Below are 10,019 nucleotides of genomic sequence, written 5' to 3'. Positions count from 1 at the left end.
GGGGCGTGTGGGAGGGAGGACCGGGGGGGAGTTCCGGGAGAGCGGGAGGTCGGGAGATCATCATGTGATGCATGATCTCATCTGGCTACGTGCGGAGAGGAGCGTAAGCGTCTGAGCCTAATCCTCACCTGGGGGCAAGACCATTGTCCCTGCGCCCGGTGATTGAGCCAGGCAGTTCATGACCCGTGACTCATGGGGGGATGAGGAGTGGGGGTGCGGTGCAACCAGCAAGGCCGTAGGTCCGTTGGCGTCCCAACGTTCTACCACGGTGCTGCTGGGTCAGCAGTGCATTACTACACTTCGTTTTTGCCTTTTCCGCTGTGGTGCTTCTTCTGCTGCAAAGCCAGAATTTAATTTTGTTTTAAAGGTAGCCCTGCCATGCAATCCTTAGCAGAATTAGACTTTTGACTTCAATGAACTTATAAGAATGTAACCAGGGGCTATAAGAATGTAGGGGGAGAAAATGTCGCCTGGGTGCTCCCCCCCCGTGACCTCGCCCCCACCCCCCATTACCTTTTTTGTCAGCTGAAAACAGCTTTCTGATGGCTGAAAAAGGACCAGGCTATTGGGGCAGGGCCAGGCTTGGCGAGGGGAGAAGGGGGTGGAGGCCGCCCCACCAGTGCGCACCCAGTGTACGGCGCACCCCCTTTCCCCCTTATAGCTTCACCACTGAGTGTAACACTGATCTGGATGGCCCAGGCTAGCCCAATCTCACTAGATCTTGGAAGCTAAGCAGGGTTGGCCCTGATTAGTACTTGGTTGGGAGACCACCAAGGAAGCCCAGGGTTTCTGCGTAAAGGTAGGCAATGGCAGACACGCTCTGAATACCTCTTGCCCAGTGGTGGGATCCAAAAATTTTAGTAACAGGTTCCCATGGGGGTGAGATTCAAACTGTGGCGTAGCGCCAATGGGGCTGGGCGGGGTGTGAAGGAGGCGAAGCCATGCATTCCGGGGGCGGGGCATTCCTGGCTGTGGCTGTGGCAAGGACGCAGCCACTGCACCGGTCCTTGGGCGGGAAACGAATGCACGCAGGCGCAGGCTGCCACGCACGCCGGTGCACCTCCTGCCAGACTGCTTCAAGTTCTGCGCGCTACTGCTGAGAGGAGGGGCGTAACTAAGGCCAAAATCAAGCGGCAAAATCACCCATTAGTAACCCCCTCTCGGCACACACAAAGAATTAGTAACCTACTCTCGGGAACCTGTGAGAACCTGCTGGATCCCACCTCTGCTCTTGTCTTGAAAACCCTACAGGGTCACCTTAAGTCAGCTGTACCTGGATGGCACTTTCCACCTTCGTTAGTTATTAAGACAAGCATTGTTTGTCTGCTAGGGCAAGTGAATATTTATGACGGACTTCCAAATGTTCTGTCCTATCCTTAGGTGCTCCAAGTCAGAAGGATGAAAATTCCAAACAGGTGAATCCAACTTCTCCTGTATATGAAAACACACTCCTTTCTGAACAGGTGAGACCTTGAATGAATGGCGGAAGCTTTTCACTGCTGAGGCTCAGTTTCTTTATTTAGCGTATTTAAACACTGCAACAGAGAGGTACGTGCCCTTGGTGTGGGACTTTGGAAGCACACGGCTTTTGATTTAACTGAGCTGCTTAGCCACTCAAGACACCTATCTGTAAGCTGATTTGCACGAGTGTCTGACCATTTTAACTAGGATGTTGCATATGAAGAGAAGATGCCCCCCTTTTTCTCCTGTAAGAAGACTCAAAGGGGCTTACAATCTCCTTTCCCTTGCCCCACCTTCCCACAACACACACCCTGTGATGTGGGTGGGGCTAAAAGAGTACAGAGGAACTGTGACTAGCCCAAGGTCACCCAGCTGGCGTGTGTTGGAGTGCACAGGCTAGTCTGAATTCCCCAGATAAGCCTCCACAGCTCAAGTGGATGAGCGGGGAATCAAACCCGGTTCCCCAGATTAGAGTGCACCTGCTCGTAACCACTATGCCACTGCTGCTCTCAGTGCTAAGTCTTCTGGCAGAATGCATTTGCCTCACTGACACCTCATTCCAATTAGATTTTGAGGTCTTCTTATACAAAACAGAGTTGTAGATCTAAGCCCAGTGAATGTACAGCGTAGATCACAGTCCCCTACGCTTTTGAGCCTGCAAGCGTTGTTGAAATTTTGACACAGCTTGGTGGGCACAGCCACAAAATGGCTGCCACAAAATGCCTGCTACAAGAGGATGAGCCAGCCATAAAATGGCTACCCTAGCTTCAGTGGTGGGATCCAAAAATTTTAGTAACAGGTTCCCATGGTGGTGGGATTCAAACTGTGGCGTAGCGCCAATGGGGCTGGGCGTGGCATTCCGGGGGCGTGACCGGGCATTCCTGGGCGGGGCTGTGGCAAGGACGCAGCCGCTGCGCCGGTCCTTGGGCGGGAAACGAATGCACGCAGGCGCAGGCTGCCACGCACGCCGGTGCACCTCCTGCTAGACTGCTTCAAGTTCTGCGCGCTACTGCTGAGAGGAGAGGCGTAACGAAGGCAAAAATCATGTGGCAAAATCACCAATTAGTAACCCCCTCTCAGCACACACAAATAATTAGTAACCTACTCTCGGGAACCTATGAGAACCTGCTGGATCCCACCTCTGCCTAGCTTACTTCCAGACCCACTATGAAAAATCCTTCTGCTGTGGTGGCGGTTGCTACCAAAGTAACATTTTTTTTTTAAAATCTGCACAACCTCACCTGTTGTAGTCCATTTTTTCTAAAAAAAAAAAAAACCTCTTGGTGGGTGCCGGGAAAAGTATTAGCAGGCACTAGGGTTGCCAACTCCTTCCTGGGCACTGAAGGGAGATCGGGGGAGAGGGTTTCCAGATCCAGGTTGGAAAACTCATGGAAATTTGGGGATGGAGCCTGGAAAAGACAGAACCTCACTGGAGTACAATTTTCTCCCGAGGATCTGATCTCTGCCTTCTGAAGATGAGTTGCAATTCCAGGGGATCCGCGGGTTCTGAAGTCTAATAGATATCTATTAAAATATATACATTTTATTGCACCACTCTTTACCCTTAGCAGAAAAAAGCTGTACATTAAAATATCTCAATAGAAAATATATTTACATATCTAAAAACACGTGAAATATCCCAAAATACGTCAGAAATAGTCGCAAGGCCTCAACTGTTAGGATCGTACAGAAAATATCCTGGAATGTGGTACGAAAAGATCTGACGCGTTTAGGTCCCACTGGACCTTCTTCAAAGGTCAATAAATAGCCCCCCACATACACACACAGAACTATTATCAATCCATACAATATTATTGGCAGTCCAGTATGTTTTATGTTGGTCAAAAAATGGTGTTCCCATAGGTATCTAAGGCAAGGTGACCAGACGTCCCGCTTTTGGCGGGACAGTCCCGCTTTAAACTAATTTGTCCTGCATCCCACGGGGTTTTTTTTTACTGTCCCGATTTTTGGAAGGCTGCCGCACTGCCTTCTGGGGCGCTCCCCTTTTCCTGCCTTGTGACAGGGCAGGAAACAGGGGAGCGCCCCAGAAGGCAGTGCGGCAGCCTCCCACGCTGCCGCACTGCCTTCTGGGGCGCTTCCATTTCCCTCACAGGGCGGGAAACTGGGGAGAGCCCCAAAAGACAGTGCGCTCCTGCGGCCGCACGTTTGAACGCCCTTCCACCCCGATCCTGGTTTAAAAAGGTGACAATCTGGTCACCTTAATCTAAGGTTTATTTTATGAATCTTACAAAGTTCCCATTCACTAGGTAACTATGGCAGACCTGCCCTGGACTGCCATGTGGTGTTCTAGTGGGCATCATGCCACCCACAAGTACCATGTTGGGGGTTCCTGATCTATTTTAAGAAGGACTGGTTAGGGTTAGGTTTGGGATAAGGTTAAGGTTAAGGATAGGATAGGATAGGATAGGATAGCCAGTTAGCCAGTTCAAACACTCCATTCCCAGCAATCGCTGTGCATATCATGGCATGTGTTACAGAGAATGAAGGGCCCTGTTCAATGATGTAAACTTGGAGCTAAGTCTCTTGCTTCCCCACATCATCCGAAGCCCTAGGGCTCGTGATGCACCTCCCATCTGCTTGCTGTTGTGTATTGCAGTGTCAAAACTCCAGATGTACCCATAGGAGCAAAAGGTTTGGGGCCCTTGGCTCTGACCTATTGTAGTGGTGATTGCAATTTCAAGATGCAAAATTTTATCATAAATGGAAGAAGGGAGGAGCTACAGTGAGAACCGGGAGGCATTAATGGAAGTCAGGAAAACACTGTATTTAACAATAAACAATAACATTTCCTTTGTGTGCCCCATGTGATTGAAACCCCCCCCCAACTTTCATGCAGTAGCGTAACTAGGGAGCTCAGGGGGGTTAGAGCCCTGGGCGCCACTTCCTAGGGTTACATGGGGGCAGATTCCAGGGTTGCCCCCACTTCGCAACTAAGCCCCCACTCCCAAATTCCATTGGTAGTTCAGGGGTTGGGTGTAGTTATAAGGGGGTGAGACACAGTTGTGGGGGGCAGTGCCCAGGGTATGCCCCAGGTGCTATTTGGCACAAGTATACCCCTGCTCTCATCCTTTATGTTTCCCATAAAGATGTGACCTCAAACACATTGTAACTATTGCTGCACGTACCTTGAAGGGATGTTGTGTAGCTAAGGTAGGTAGGAACAACACAATATAGCACTGAACTCCTTGAATGTACTAGAAAAAAAAATGGATGACTAGATAAATTATATCTCTGCCTCTTCTTGCCTGAATTGCATTTTTATTTCTGAATCTCCATTACTTTTTTATTAGCATTGTGAGGGGTTTATTTTTTTTTCATGAACATTTTAAATGTATTCCTGTCTCTCTATCTGAAATAAATACTAGTGCATGTTTCTGAAATAGTTTGAAATAAAGAAACAGAGGTGGAAGATAGATAAGCTACTGATCTGTAATGCGTAAATGAACTTCTGTGTCTTCCTTGCTGGATTCAGGCCATGCCGAAGAGTTCTTCAGAGATCAACAACACGTACGAGGTGAGTGGAATTGTTGTGATTATTATATCACTCTTATTACAAATGCAGAGTTTGCAGTAATAAAGAGACACAGGCAGTTGCTTATTGTTACCAAACTTTGCTAGACTAATGCGGGAAGGGAACACTTTGATAGAAAATAAGAAAATATCGTTCTGGCTAGCGACATTAGCTAGCTACCTTTTTGCTATCACATGGCTATTTCTCTACTCAAGAGCATGTGCAGAGAGAGAACAAAAGATATATACCTATATCCTACATGCAGTCCAGCATGTATGCTATGCCAGGGCTGATTGACTAATAGGGGTCAACAGGGGCATAATGCCCACTGGGCAAAGTGGGCAGCTGCCCAGGGCACCACCTTGTGGGGGACATCAAAATGCAGGGTTCATTTTTGGGTATTTTTAGTGGTTTTCCATTTTTGGCCTGCAGAGGGTGCAGTTTTTAGGCCTCCCATGGGCAGCCACTCCACCACGACCAAATTTTTTTTTGCACCAGGACATTGGTGCCTGCAGGGGGTGCATTTTTAGACATATCAGCACCAAAATTTCAGCATATCATCAGGAGACTGTCCTTATGCTACCCCCCAAGTTTGGTGAGGTTTGGTTCAGGGGGGCCAAAGTTATGGACCCTCAAAACTGTAGCCCCCATCTCCTATTAGCTCCCATTGGAAACAATGGGGGATGGGGCACCCCCTTTGGGAGTCCATAACTTTGGACTCCTTGAACCAAACCTCACCAAACGTGGGGAGTAGCATAAGGACAGTCTCCTGATGATACACTGAAATTTTGGTGCTGATATGTCTAAAAATGCACCCCCTGCAGGCACCAATGTCCTGGTGCAAAAAAAATTTGGTCGTGGTGGAGTGGCCGCCCATGGAAGAGGGGGCATCCAACTCAGGTTTTGCCCAGGGCTACAGTTTGCCTCGTTACGCCCCTGGGGGTCAATTACCTGGTCACTGACTTCTGACCTCACTAGATAATTAGCATGAACAGTGTTCTCTTTCATTACTGAATTGTGGGGCTTGCTCTTGCAAAATACCAAGAGGAGTCAACTCAGACTTCATCCTCAGAAAAGGTACGAGACTCTGAAAGAGCCCTGGAATCTTTTCCGAGTATCAGACGGCAGGAGCGGGGTCGTGTAAATGATCCCCAATGCTTTGCAGGGGAAGACCGGCTTGGCCTGTGCCGTATTTTCAAATGTTTTCTGGTATTTGGTTCTCCTTCATAATCGTGCTCTGCTTTCCAGCACGAACGGCACCAACCCAGAGGTGTAGCTGGGCTATACTGCGCCCAGTGCACACTCGGTGTTTTCAGCCGCACCCCCAACCGTGATGCCGTGCCCCACCCCCTGCCCCCCTTACCTTATTGAAGCCGTGCAGGCTGGAGACGCGGCCTGTTCCCTTCAGGCTGAAAACGGCCTGGTGGAAACTACACTTCCCATGAGACCTTGGTGCTCGCAAGGTCTCCTGGGAAGTGTCGTTCCCATAAGGCCGTTTTTAACCTGAAAGGAACAGACTACTTCTCCAGTCTGCACTGTTTCAATAAGGTAAGTGTGTGTGTGGGTGCTGCGGGGAGGCTGGGGCAATTTTCCGCCCCCTTCCCAGGTGTGCGCCCAGTGCAATGTGCAAGCCCCGCCCCCTGGTAGCTCTGCCTCTGCATCAAGCTTGATAGCAGGGTTAATGTTGCCAACTCTGGGTTGGGAAATTCCTGGAGATTAGGGGATGGATCTGGGCAGTGGAGGTGTTTGGGGGGGTGGGATCTCAGCAGGGTATTATGTCACTCTTCAAAGCAGCTGTTTCCTGCAGGGCAACAGAGTTCTGTGTTCTGGAGGTGAGCTATAGTTCCAGGAGAGCTCTGGGCCGCAACTGAAGTCCATAAGGAAAAAAGGGCTGATACACCTGAAAGTAATCAATAAACTATTCTGTACCTTTAAGGCTCCAAAAACCTCCACAAAGACCATTTACTCCAGCAACAATCTTTCACAGTGACATATCGCAAACAGACAAAAAAAAACTTCTTTATGCTAACATAAGTAATCCCTCTACTCCAGCAATAATCTCTTACAGTAATTGGGGTCCTCTCAATTAGAATAAGTGGTGGGATTTATTTATATATTCATTGATATATCAGATTTAATATACCACCCCATCCCCAAAGGGCTCTGGGCGGTGTACAACCAATAAAACAATCACATTACATCATGATTAAAAAACCCCAACATTTTAAAATACCAGTTAAACGCAATTAACAACCAGCTCCAACCTCCATCTTAAAATCAGATGATGACATAGACCAGTGATGGCGAACCTTTTTGAGATCAAGTGCCCAAACTGCAACCCAAAACCCACTTATTTATCACAAAGTGCCAATACGGCAATTTAACCTGAATACTGAGGTTCTAGTTTAGAAAAAACGATTTACTCTGAGGCACGCGTTACTTGGGAGTAAGCTTGGTGAAGCAACCATGCAATGCTTTGAACAGGTGAATCAGGACCCTAGGAGGGTTTGCTCAGAAGCAAGGCCAGCCTAGATATGTGTGTGGGGGGCGGCGGCGATTTTCCGCTCCCCCCACATGACGAACTCTGTGCGCGCGTGCCCACAGAGAGGGCTCTGAGTGCCACCTCTGGCACGCGTGCCATAGGTTCGCCACCACTGACATAGACAATGGACTCATCGGGTGGTCGAAATGATATGGACAAGCCAGTGGTGGGATCCAAACATTTTAGTAACAGGTTCCCATGGTGGTGGGATTCAAACAGTGGCGTAGCGCCAATGGGGCGGTGCGGGGCACGACGGGGGCGTGGCCGGGCATTCCGGGGGCGGGGCATTGCTGTGCGGGGCTGTAGCAAGGGTGTGGTTAAACCAACACCTTGAAGACAATTCAGAATTCTAGCGGAAGCCGATCATCCCAAACAGGAGAGGCACCATGGAGAAAAAAGATAAACTAACCTTTGCGTGTGGATCATTATGAATGTATGACAAGGTCTTTAGATGGAGCCATAGAAGCAGTGCACGAGGCCTAACCCAACCCGGGGGCTAGCTAGCCCCTTGTATAGTATTTACTTACGAGGATATAAAGAAGGCTTTTTGTCTGTTGGAGATATATTACTGCAAGAGGTTATTGCTGGAGTATAGTGTTTACTTATGTTAGTATAAAGACGTTTTTTGTCTGAGATATATTACCATCAAAGATTATTGCTGGAGTAAATTGCCTTTGTGGAGGTTGTTATGTTTGTGTGTTTGGCAAGTGTTGTTTAAGTATACTGTGTTCCACAGAACCCAACGGGAGTCCAGCAACCCTGAACAGAAAAACAAAGCAAAAATTCCCCCAAATGGCTTTCATCTGGGACACAGGTGTCAAACTCGCGGCCCTCCAGATGTTATGGACTACAGTTCCCATCATCCCCTGCCAGCATCATGCTGGCATCATGCCCTCCAGATGTTATGGACTACAGTTCCCATCATCCCCTGCCAGCATCATGCTGACAGGGGATGATGGGAACTGTAGTCCATAACATCTGGAGGGCCGCGAGTTTGACACCTGTGATCTGGGAGATCCCCACTGACAGATCTCAACTTTCTCCCCAGGAGTTGAGACACGGAAACCAGGCTGTGTATGATCAGCTGAAATGGTCACCGAAGGGACCCTCCAACTCGAGTGGAAGTCGACACACCAGTCCAGTGGCCCTTCCGCGCTTTGACTCTATCATAGAATCATAAAGTTGGAAGGAGCCAAAGAGGCCTTCCAGTCCGACCCCTTGCTCAATGCAGGATCGACCTGAAGCATCCCAGACAAGCGTTTGCCCAGCCGCTGCATAAAGATTGCCAGTGAGGGGGAGATCACCACGCCCCTAGGCAGCTGGTTCCACCGTTACAGAACCCTGACTGTAAAAAAATGTTTCCTAATATCCAGCTGGAACCTTTCTGCCCACAATTTAAACTCATTGTTGCGAGTCCTGTCCTCTGCTGCCATCAGGAACAAAGAGCAGCCGCGGATCGGCAAGGCTGCCATTGCTGGCCAGGAGGGGGGATGGCGGAAGAGGGCATGATCAGAAGGGGCAGGGGCGCCTTAAAAGGCAAGGACGCATGAAGTCGTTACGGGCGACGCAAGGAATAGGCGAGACGCAGCGATATCATCCGGTGGAGAGAAGCCAGTGGCGATATAGCGTGATCCGTGGATCTGGCTACTCTGCCGAGCTGGGGTCCCTGGCACCTTTTATTAAGGGTTTTGGGAAGGCGGGAGAGCGGGAGAATGTTGCACAATACATGACTCATGGGGGCTGTGTGCGTGCGGGAGGAAACGTTCCTGTCTGGGCCTAATCCATACCTGGGGGTACGCACCTTTTGTCCCTTTGTCCAGGACATCTTGTGACCCGTGAGTCACGGGGGTCTTGTGACCGATGAGGGTGCTTGCCCAGAGGGCAACAGATGGCGCAGGCATTCCTGTGCTCTGTCTGACGCTCTGCCGTGTTCGCTGGCTCACCCCTACATCTCCCCATTTCTAACAATTTAAGGCAAAGACCGAATCGGCTCATAATTTGGAGGAACGTTTGTCTCCCCTGGAACTCTATCAAACTGATTGAGCTGTTTGTGTAGCATGAGAGCTTGGTTCCTACGCAGAGGAAAGTCAAAAGGCTTCTTACACATATTGCAAGCAAGAGTAGAAATACATTGAATAAAACAAGTTCCAAAGACTAAGCATACAATAATTCCAATGAAAGACTGAATGATAGTATTCCACCACCCACCAGGCAGCCAACTCCAAATCGCAGACCACCAGTGGGGCAATACATCACATTTCAAACTGGACACAACATCTTGCAATTCACACACCTTGGTATGAATCAAATGGGAACTACCAGAAAGATTAAAGCAACACATAACACAACTTCTAAAATTAAGAAAGAAAGAAAGAAAGAAAGAAAGAAAGAAAGAAAGAAAGAAAGAAAGAAAGAAAGAAAGAAAGAAAGAAAGAAAGAATGAATGAATGAATGAATGAATGAATGAATGAATGAATGAATGAA

General features: G+C 48.8%; 1 long non-coding RNA gene across 1 annotated transcript; it reads left to right on the top strand.

Moving 5' to 3' along the window:
* The first annotated feature begins 1,363 nt into the window (after positions 1-1,363).
* On the top strand, positions 1,364-8,677 carry LOC125424964. Its single transcript, XR_007243303.1, has 3 exons — positions 1,364-1,463; positions 4,955-4,996; positions 8,584-8,677. It is a non-coding gene; the product is annotated as an uncharacterized LOC125424964 (long non-coding RNA).
* Positions 8,678-10,019: the final 1,342 nt, after the last annotated feature.

The sequence above is a fragment of the Sphaerodactylus townsendi genome, unplaced genomic scaffold (assembly GCF_021028975.2).
Source record: "Sphaerodactylus townsendi isolate TG3544 unplaced genomic scaffold, MPM_Stown_v2.3 scaffold_1620, whole genome shotgun sequence".
Taxonomy (NCBI): Eukaryota; Metazoa; Chordata; class Lepidosauria; order Squamata; family Sphaerodactylidae; genus Sphaerodactylus; species Sphaerodactylus townsendi.
Note: the sequence above shows the minus strand (reverse complement) of the source record. Positions and strands in the feature narration are given on the sequence as shown.